Raw genomic sequence first — 10,124 nt, forward strand, 5'->3', positions numbered from 1 at the left:
GGCTGGGTGTGCTGTCAAGGAAATCACCTCTACGGGTGACTGGAGCTTAACCCCCCTGGGGCCCTGGGAGCTTGTACAGACAGACCCCGGCACTGCTCCGCCTACCATCTTGCACCACTCAGAGGCCAAGGGCTCTCTTGGGGTGCATGGTTAACTCCCTGGCTTGCTGGGAAGGGAGAAGAAGCAAAGGAACATAGGTGTTGGCCATGGACGTGGCCAGAGTGCACACTGTGCGAGGCAGGTGTGGGGAGGCACAGCCTGCTGCCTCCCCTGGGGGCACCGTGGGGGAGCAGGAAAACAGGGGCTGGCGCCCAGGGAGTGCTCGCTGAACGGTGGCCCCTCTCAGAGCCGCACCACTCCTGTGACCTGGCTCCTGGCTCAGAGCAACCCGGGAGCTGTCTGATTGCTTGTTATTCGCCTCCTCCCCACTGATTCCGACATCAAAGCATTTTCTGCAGCTGTGTGTTTTATTTCCCCTAGGGACCTGGGCTCCTGGCCTGCGTGCTCTGAGAATTCCAGCCAGGTGGTGTGTTTCCCAAGCGCAGGAGAGAATTCGCCCTGTGGGAAGAAAGTGGGCCTGGCCAAGTTCACGGGCTGGGGCTCTGCTGGGTCCAGGTCTTCAGACAAAAGAAAAAGGCTCAACCCCTCCCTGCCATGGCCGGGACAGCCACTCTTCCCTCCAGCTGGCCTGGCTGCCAAGGCCCGGGCTGCTGCCTCCTCCCTGGGCCCGCTGGCCTCCTGCTGCTGCCCCAAGGCCTTGAGGCAGAGCTGCAGGAGGGTGGAGCTGCTTCCTCTGACGGCCCCCTCCCTGTCTTCTACGCTTCCTCTTCCCACTCCCCAGCCCCCAGTGCTGCCATTTCCTTGTTTGTTTTCCCCTCTGGGCTGCCAGGGAGATGGCGGTTCCCAAGGGGAGGTTTCTCCATCAGTCCACGCCACCTCCTCCCCATCCCCACCATGAGAACCCCTGGCTGGGCTTGGAGCGGCTTGAGGGGGCTCTTCCCTCCCCTCTTCCCCTGGGGATCTGCTCCCTTTTGTGCCTGCTTTGATCTCCAACTGATGCCAACAGCGCACAGGCCCACCCACTCACGGCTTTCAGTGTGGTTGAAAGGAAGTGTTTTCCTGTCCCTGGGCTGCTGCTCAGCCGCCCGTTGGCATAGGAGCCGCGTGGGCCCTGCACACTAAGAGAGCAGGCAGTGCTGGCGGGGTCACTCTTAGGGAACTGATGATGGTGTGGGTTTGCTGTCTGCTGAAAGTTACCCACAGCGCAGGGAGGTGGGGTGGGGTGGCAGCAAGGGAAGCTGGTGGATCACCTAGAAAAGGCAACAGGCTGGATTTCTAGGGGCTGCTCTCTGGATGTTTCCCAGAAACCCACCATTCAGGAAGAAGTGCAAGTGAAAAAATTGGCTTGTGGAGGACTCAGGTTCAAGTTCATCCTTCCAAGCCAACACTTTCTAACCCCTAAGCTGGCTAAACTGACACCTGCTCCACCAAGTTTGAGAGCTCATGGCGTCGTCTCTTGCTGCATAAAAAGAAGCCCAAACCTAGTGGCTTGGGACGACCACCAAGTATTTAGCTCAGAATTCTCTGGTTCAGCGGCCTGGGCTGGGTTCAGCTGGGTGGTTCTTCAGTCTCACCAGGGCTCACTAGGGCATCTGCAATTTGTGGCAAGGCCCCTGGGGGCTGGCCTAGGCTGAGATAGTTGGTTCCATGTGGTCTATCATCCTCCAATGGTCTATTACACATCGTCTCTGGAGTCCAAGAGGGAAATGCACAAAGCCTTTTGAGGCCCAGATATGGAACTGTCATGCTATCCTCTGTAAGCTACTGGTCAAAACAAGTCACAAACACAACCCAGATTCAGGGGTGGAGGGACAGACTCCGGCTCTTCATGGGACAGTTTGCACAGAAACATTGCAAAGGCATGTGCATACAGAGACAGAGTTCCACCTTTTTCTTTTTCTTTTTCTTTTTTTTTTTTTGACAGGCAGAGTGGACAGTGAGAGAGAGAGACAGAGAGAAAGGTCTTCCTTTGCCGTTGGTTCACCCTCCAATGGCCGCGGCGGCCAGCACACCGCGCTGATCCGATGGCAGGAGCCAGGTGCTTCTCCTGGTCTCCCATGGGGTGCAGGGCCCAAGCACTTGGGCCATCCTCCACGGCACTCCCTGGCCACAGCAGAGAGCTGGCCTGGAAGAGGGGCAACCGGGACAGAATCTGGTGCCCCGACCGGGACTAGAACCCGGTGTGCCAGCACCGCAAGGTGGAGGATTAGCCTATTGAGCCACGGCGCTGGCCAAGTTCCACTTGCTTTTTAAAAAGTATTTTATTTTATTTATTGATAGGCAGAGTTATAGAGACAAAGGGGGAGAGAGAGAGGGAGAGGGGGAGAGAGAGAAGGAGAGAGGGAGGGGGAGAGGGGGAGAGAGAGAGGGAGGGAGGGGGAGGGAGAGAGAAGGAGAGAGGGAGAGGGGGAGAGAGAGAGGGAGAGGGAGAGAGAAGGAGAGAGGGAGAGGGGGAGAGAGAGAGGGAGAGGGGGAGAGAGAGAGGGAGGGAGGGGGAGAGAGAGAGAGAAGGAGAGAGAGGGAGAGGGAGGGGGAGAGGGAGAGGGGGAGAGGGAGAGAGGAGAGAGGGAGAGGGGGAGAGAGAGAGGGAGGGGGAGAGAGAGAGAGGAGAGAGAGGGACAGGGGGAGAGAGAGAGGGAGGGGGGAGAGAGAGAGGGAGGGGGGAGAGAGAGAGAGGGAGAGACAGAGTGATCTTCCATCTGCTGGTTCCCTCCGCAAACGGCTGCAACAGCCAGGTCTGGGCCAGACCAAAGCCAGGATCCTGGAGCTCCATCTGGGTCTCCCATGTGGGTGCTGGGGTCCAAGCATTTGGGCCACCTTCCACCATTTTTTCAGGCTCATTAACAGGGAGCTGGATGGGAATTGGAGCAACCGGGACTCAAACCAGTGTCCCTATGGGATTCCAGAGTCTCAGGCAGTGCCTTTACCAGCTATGCTACAATGCTGACTCAAGTTTTGGGTTTCTTTTGGTAAACGACCAGCTACACCCATGAAGCAAAAGCCCTCGGGAGAGCAGGGAGTCCTTCACAGTGCCAACAAACATGCAAAGGGCAGAAATCCAGAGGTAGCATGAGCTTTCAGGCTTGGGCGCTGGTACTTGGTCTGAGTAGGCACCAGTGTCTGAGTGAGCACGTGAACAGAGTTAGATGCGACCCCTTTTTGTGGTTGTCTATCTGCAACCTCTGAGAACTCCAAGTGTTCAGACTTGCCTGCCTTTGAGTTTTGCCGTACACTGACAGGACTAATGAATCAACATAGCTCCGATGGTGGTCCGGGTGCAGGGGCCCCCATGACAGGGCATGGCTCTTACAGGGTAAACCAGATGTTCCATGGAGCATCGGCAACCAGGGGAGGTGGCTTTCTGGGTACTGTATGATGGAAGCTGGAACCTACATGATCTCATGGTGGCAATGTGTTTTCTGGAAGCCAGGAGACACAGCTGTCACCTGCAGGGGGACGGCTCCAAACGCTGAGACCTTGTGGGTTCAGGAGCCTTGCTGTGTGGCCCACCTGGGTGTGGCACTGAGCACACACCTTTCTGCCAGACGGTGGAGGGAGTTGCTGACTTCAGCATGGTGGATCCCAGTCTCCCTAGCTTCATGGTCTTCCCACGTGGTCCTGGAGAACAGATTGGTCTATAGAAATGTCAGTCAACCGTCCTCTTCACCAGCAATCTGCCAGAGGGTCTCTCATTCCGCTGCTTTTGCTAGCTCTGGACATTGTCAGTTAAATGAAAGAAAGAGACCCGGTGCTGTGGTGTAGCAGGTAAAGCCGCCGCCTGCAGTGTCAGCATCCCATATGGGTGCTGGTTCAAATCCTGGCTGCTCCTCTTCTGATCCAGCTCTCTGCTATGACCTGGGAAAGCAGTAGAAGATGGCCTAAGTCCTTGGGCCCCTGCACCCATGTGAGAGACCAGGAGGAAGCTCCTGGCTCCTGGCTTCGCATCAGCACAGCTCCGACCATTGCAGCCAACTGGGGAGTGAACCAGCAAATGGAAGACCTCTCTCTGTCTCTCTCCCTCTCTCTGCATCTGCCTCTCTGTAGCTCTGCCTTTCAAATAAATAAATAAGTCTTAAAAATATGAAAGTAAGAAGAAAGGAAGGAAGAAAGAAGGAAGGAAATCCTGTATGATTTTTAAAAAAGATTTTATTTATTTATTTGAGAGGTAGAGTTACAAAGAGAGGCAGAGGCAGAGAGAGAGAGAGAGAGGTCTTCTGTCCTCTGGTTCACTCTCCAGAGGGCCTCAATGGCCAGAGCTGTGCCGATCCAAAGTCAGGAGCCAGGAGCTTCGTCTAGGTCCCCCATGTGGGTGCAGGGGCCCGAACATTTGGGCCATCTTCCACTGCTTTCCCCGGGCACAGCAGAGAGCTGGATCAGAAAAGCAGCAGCCGGGACACGAACCAGCGCCCATATGAGATGCCGGCGCCGCAGGAGGAGTCGTAGCCTCCTAAGCCACAGTGTCGGCCCCCTAAAATCCTGCATGATTTTAAGGAGTGTCTTTTGTACATACAAATGGAGGGCTTCCAAATATGTGTGGGAACATTGCATCAAAGGGTAAGGTGAGCTTCCCACACTGCCTCCCTGGCCCAAAGCACAGAAGAACCCAGGAGCCATCAGAAAACAACTGGGAAGGGACCAGCATGCGCCGTCCTGCCAGGAGGGCCGCGTGCACACATGTCACTGTTCGCTCTGGTTAAGTTCTTTGCTCTTCCTCTCCAATCACTCTGCGTGCTCTCCAGCTGCTGGGTTTGGGTTTGTTTTGGTTTACGTTGACTCCATTTCAACAGAGCCTACAGGTGAGGCCACGCGGGGAAAGGGCGTGAGGGCTGGAGGCAAAGGGGGAAGGAAGGAGCCGATCATTTCTGATAGAATCTGATCGGCTCGGAACGTCTCCACGGGGGCAGTGAGAAAAGCCAGGCCGGGCCTGGGCTCTGCTCCATTCTGCTTTGGGTCTGCACGCCCACTCCTCCCAGAGAGTGAGGAGCTCAGGTTCTTAGGGTTTGCAGGAGGAGCAGCAGCTGCAGTCCCCAGGCCCCAGCATCCGCGTCTTCTCCCCGGGACTGCATGGGACTGACTTAGCCGTCACCAGGGCAGGCGGAGGAGAGAAGAGCACTTTCCACGGGGCCCACTGCCCCCACCGCTCACGCTCTTCACTTTGGCTGTAGCAAGCAGAACCCCGGGGCCTCGCAGCGCCCCCTGGCTCCTGCGCCCCCCCCCCCGGAAGCGGAAGCAAGATGGGGATGGGCAAGACAGTGGGGGTGGGGGAAGAAGCCGGTTCCAGAAAGAGGCTGCCTGCTCCTTGGGGTTTCCACAAAGCCCTGGGGACCACCTGTGGAGCTCCCCATTTGTGATCAGGGGCCCCGGTGCACTTTGGGAAGGGCAGTGGGAGAGGAGAGGGACCTGCGCCCCTCACCCCCACCCCCGCCTCCCCGTTAGTCTGCTCAGTCCCTGTTAGTGTGTTTCAGGATGGCTCTCCTGGGGTCCCGGAGGTGTGGCCCCGCCCCTGCCACATCTGCCATTCGAGAACAGTTGCTAAAGTTATTTAACGCGTCCTCGCATCTCCTTGATGGCGTGGCTGTTCCCTAGACAACGGCTGCCGGAAAGCAGTCAACTCAGGGGCTAGGGACGGGCAGGGGTATGAAGGGACCCCTGCTTGCTTTGAGCTGGGGGGCTGCTCTGCGTGGGGCCCCTAGGCTGGCTGGGGATCGGAGCTCTCGTTTCTTCCTGGAAAAGAAGGCAACGACAGAACCAGCGTCCCCCAGAAGGGCACCAGGTGGAGACTCAGGCGGGTGGGGTGGGAAGGGCTGCGGGGGCGGCCTCCTCGCAGGTGCACTTCCCCAACGCCAAGGCCTCCCCACAGCGGTAGCTCAGTGCACGAGAGCCTTTTTCCTAAAGAGTGCATGGGCAATTCAGTCTGTATTCTAAAACTGTTTTCCTGATACGCAAGTCGTTGCCTACAACTAATTAGAAAATTACAGGATAGTATCAAAACAGTGGGGAGAAACCTCCACCCAGGTGACCCATAATCCCATTCCCCAGAGATTTGCACTACTGACATTTCGGCTCTACGCGTACATTTCTGTAAAAGTCTTTCAACAAAAGTGTGACTCGTGCAGCATTCAAAAACTGTGAGAGGGACTGAGCGGTTGGCGCAGCTGTAAAGATGACCCTTGGGATGCCTATGTCCCACGTGAGTGCTGGGTGGGAGTCCCTGCCCCGCTCCCAGTTCCAGCTTCCTGCTAATGCACACCCTGGGAGTCAGTGGGTGAAGCTCCAGCACTTGGGTTCCTGCCACTTACATGGGAGAATTGCACAGTATTCCTGGCTCCTGGCTTTGGCCTGGCCCAGCCTCCACTGTTAGGGGCATTTGGGGAGTGAACCAGTGAATGGGGGAATCTCTGTCAGCCCTCTTTCTCCCCCGCCACCCCCTGCCCTCTAACAATCAAGTAAATCAATAAATTTAAAAATAAAAAAATAAAACTACTGTAAGATGCATTGCAGCACAACCTTCCCTGAGCCAATAGCTTCACACGCATTTTGGGTCTCAGGACACTTTTACAGGTGTAAGATAATTCAGGATCTCAGAGAGATGTTGTTGCATTGGCCATACACACCAACGTTTACTGTACTAAAAATTAAAACTGAGGGAATTCTGAAATCAGGATGACACTAACTACCAAACCAGTGCTGTTGTCAAGCGTCATGTATGACAATTTCCCTGCATGTTCAAGAGAGATTGAGAGTGAGCCGGACAGATATTAGTGTAGTACTACAAAAAGAGCTGTGGAGGCTGGCACTGTGGTGCCTGCAATGCCAGCATCCCCTATGGGCGCCTGTTCGATTCCCAGCTGCTCCACTTCCAATCCAGCTCCCTGCTAATGCACCTGGGAAACTCCTGATGATGATCCAAGACCTTGGGTCCCTGCACCCACATGGGAGACCCAGAAGAAGCTCCTGACTCCTGGCTTCCTGGCTTTGGCCTGGCCCAGCCGCAGCCATTGTGGTCATTTGGGGAGTGAACCAGCAGATGGAAGATCTCTCTCTTTCTCTCTCTCTCTGTACCTCTGCTTTTCAAAAAATTAAATTTTTTAAAAAAGGGTTTTGACCTTGCAGAATCTCTCACAGGGTCTCAGGGACCTCAGAAGTCCCTGGGCCACACTTAGCTACCAGCTTAAAACAATTTAGTATTTGTTCTTGTTTACAAGTCCACGTGGCACCTGGACAGGACCTCCTGGCATGTCTGCCGTCGGCTGTGGCAGGTGGAAGGTTCTGCTGAACTTGGCTGGTGCTCTCCAGGATTTGAGGTCAGCAGGTTGACTATGGTGGCCCCAGGGGAGGCAACAGGGCTCTCCTCCATATGGGTTCTCATCCTTCTGCAGGCCAGCTTGGGTGCATGGGCCCAGGGACTTGGGCCATCCTCCACTGCTTTCCCAGGCTCATTAGCAGGGAACAGGATTGGAAGTGGGGCAGCCGGGACTTGAACCGGTGCCTACATGGGATGCCAGCACTGTGGGCTGCACAGCTCACCCCGCTGCACCACAGCGCCGACCCTGGACTCCGCCGCTTGATGGGAATCACCTCACAGTCCCATTACAAAGGGCGTGGGTGAGGCAGGAGAAAAACTGGCTATTTTGCCCTTTGCAGGCACATGCTTCCTATTGGTTTAACGGCTGCATTATTTTCCTTTGAATGGACAGGCAATGATTTACTCTGGCCCCGACTGCTGGACGTTGAGGTTGATTTTAATTTTCCCCTATTGTGAATGAAGCCGGAAGGACTGCTCTTGTGCATATCGGACCCTTTCCTTAGAATAAATTCCTGGAAGAGAAATGGCAGCAGCTGAAGCTATGAGTGCTATTAAAGTTCCGGATGCTTACTCCTGAACCTCTCTCCGGGGAGCTCGCACTGGTTTCCACTCCCAGCAGCAAACAGGAGCCCAATTCCCAGTTTCTGCCATTGTGTGTGTGTGTGTGTGTGTGTGTGTGTGTGTGTGTGTGTGTGTAGCACTGTCTGTTAAAAAGCCCCTGTTTATTCCTAGGGTAGACACGGCCCCTGGTCCTCAGCCATCGCTCTGCAGGCACAGGGCCGCTCGCCAGCTTCCTCCCCTGAGGCAGCCATGGTTTGAAGGGCAAAGTCGGGGAGGGTCTTGTCCCTGGCCCACTGATTCTGAGTGTCCCAAGTGCACCACTCTCCTTTTCAGCCCCTCCCTGGCCCTAATTATACATTAGAGATCCAAGATGCACCTCTTTTCTTTTCTTTTTAAATTTATTTATTTTTATTTGAAAGTCAGAGTTACAGAGAGAAAGAGAGAGAGAGAGAGAGAGAGAGAGAGAGAGGTCTTCCATTCGCTGGTTCACTCCCCAGTTGGCTACAACGGCCGGAGCTGCGCTGATCTGAAGCCAGTAGCTTCTTCCAGGTCTCCCACGCGGGTGCAGGGGCCCAAAGACTTGGGCCATCTTCTACTGCTATCCCAGGACATTGCAGAGAGCTGGATCGGAAGTGGAGCAGCCGGGACTCGAACCAGTGCCCACATGGGATGCTGGCACTGCAGGCAGCAGCTTTACTTCTATGCCACAGTGCCGGCCCCAAAGATGCACCTCTTTTCAAGAGAAAAAACCTGCTTTTTGTTTTTAAACTCTTATTTATTTTTATTTGCAAATGGCAGAGAGAAAAAGAGAGAGAGGGAGGAAGAGAGAGGGAGAAGAAAGAAATCTTCCAACCTTTGGTTCACTCAGCTCTGTCCCTTCCTTCCTCCCTCCCTCCCTCCCTTCCTTCTTTTTCTTTTTGTCTTTCAAGATTTATTTTATTCATTTGATAAGTAGAGTGACAGGAGAGAGAGAGAGAGAGAGAGAGAGAGAGAGAGAGATCTTCCATTCACTGGTTCACTCCCCAAATAGCCACAGTGTCCAGGGCTGGGTCAGGCCGAAGCCAGGAGCCTGGAATTCCATCCAGATCGTCCACATGGGAGGCAGGGACACTAGCACTTGTCCATCTTCCACTGCCTTTCCAGGTCCTTACCAGGGAGCTGGATCAGAAGTGGAGCAGCCGGGACTTGAACTGGCGCTCATACAGGATGCTGGTGTTGCAAGTGGCAGCTTGCCCTGCTGTGCCTGCCACCATGCTGGCCTCTTATTTTCTTACCAGTGTCCCTACATGCCCCCGGCCCTCTGTTCCCGCCAGACTCCGCCTGCCCATTTCCTGAAGAAACTCTGTTCTGTGGTTTCCCCTTGCAGCTTCTGCTCCTCCCTCTATCGCCAGCCCCACCCCCTCCCTCCCACCCATCCATCATCTGGCTAATTCATAAATGGCCTTCACAACCCAGCTTAGGTGAACTCAAAATGTTCACCCTCCTTGAGGCTGGGTGGAGACTCCCAGGCCCTGACAGCCGTGGCCAGAAGCCCCGGTTCTTGCTACTTTAAAAGGCTGTGTGACATTGAGCCAGCCAGCTGACCTCTCTGAGCTCAATTTTCTCTTCTCTAAATGGGGCTGGTGTCAGGCTTGTGCAGCATCCCCAGTTGCTGTGATGTTTAAATGAACCCACAGAAGTACGTGCCTTTATGAACTGCTACACATGCAAAGCAATTGTTAGGTTTTTTTTTCTTAATTTAATTTTATGTTGTAAGCATTTGCTAGCATTGGGTGAGCCGTGTGGCTTCAAGTGGCCAGGACACAGGTCCCCGCCATGCCCTTAATCTCCTCCTCAGCTCTTCTGCTGAGGAATCTGGCCCTCACATGACAGTCTGCTTTGGGAAAAGCTCACCCCACCTCCGGTCTTGTTCTTGGCAGCACTTAGCTGTGTCTGCTCACTGACCAATGCCCCCAAACTAAGGTTCACAATTAGGCGGGAGCTCTGGGCCCTCCCTAAGTGGTAATGCTTTGTGCCAACTTTCCCGGAGTAACCTGGGTGATGTTTGTCAAAGCTGACCCCGGGGCGATACATGCCACCAGCTTCATCCCAGCCTCCTGGGTCCTCCGGGGTCCTCCCGGTGCTTGTCGCCGTGGCCGTGGCCGTGGCCGTGGCAGTGGCTGTGGAGTTTCTTGGTCTTTCTCAGTCTGGATGGCAT

At 54.9% G+C, this 10,124-nt stretch overlaps 1 pseudogene; it reads right to left on the bottom strand.

Moving 5' to 3' along the window:
* Positions 1-9,714: 9,714 nt before the first annotated feature.
* Positions 9,715-10,124, bottom strand: LOC138843933 (large ribosomal subunit protein uL15 pseudogene; annotated as a pseudogene).

The sequence above is a fragment of the Oryctolagus cuniculus genome, chromosome 10 (genome assembly GCF_051225735.1).
Source record: "Oryctolagus cuniculus isolate XC-2025 breed Fujian yellow rabbit chromosome 10, ASM5122573v1, whole genome shotgun sequence".
Classification (NCBI taxonomy): domain Eukaryota; kingdom Metazoa; phylum Chordata; class Mammalia; order Lagomorpha; family Leporidae; genus Oryctolagus; species Oryctolagus cuniculus.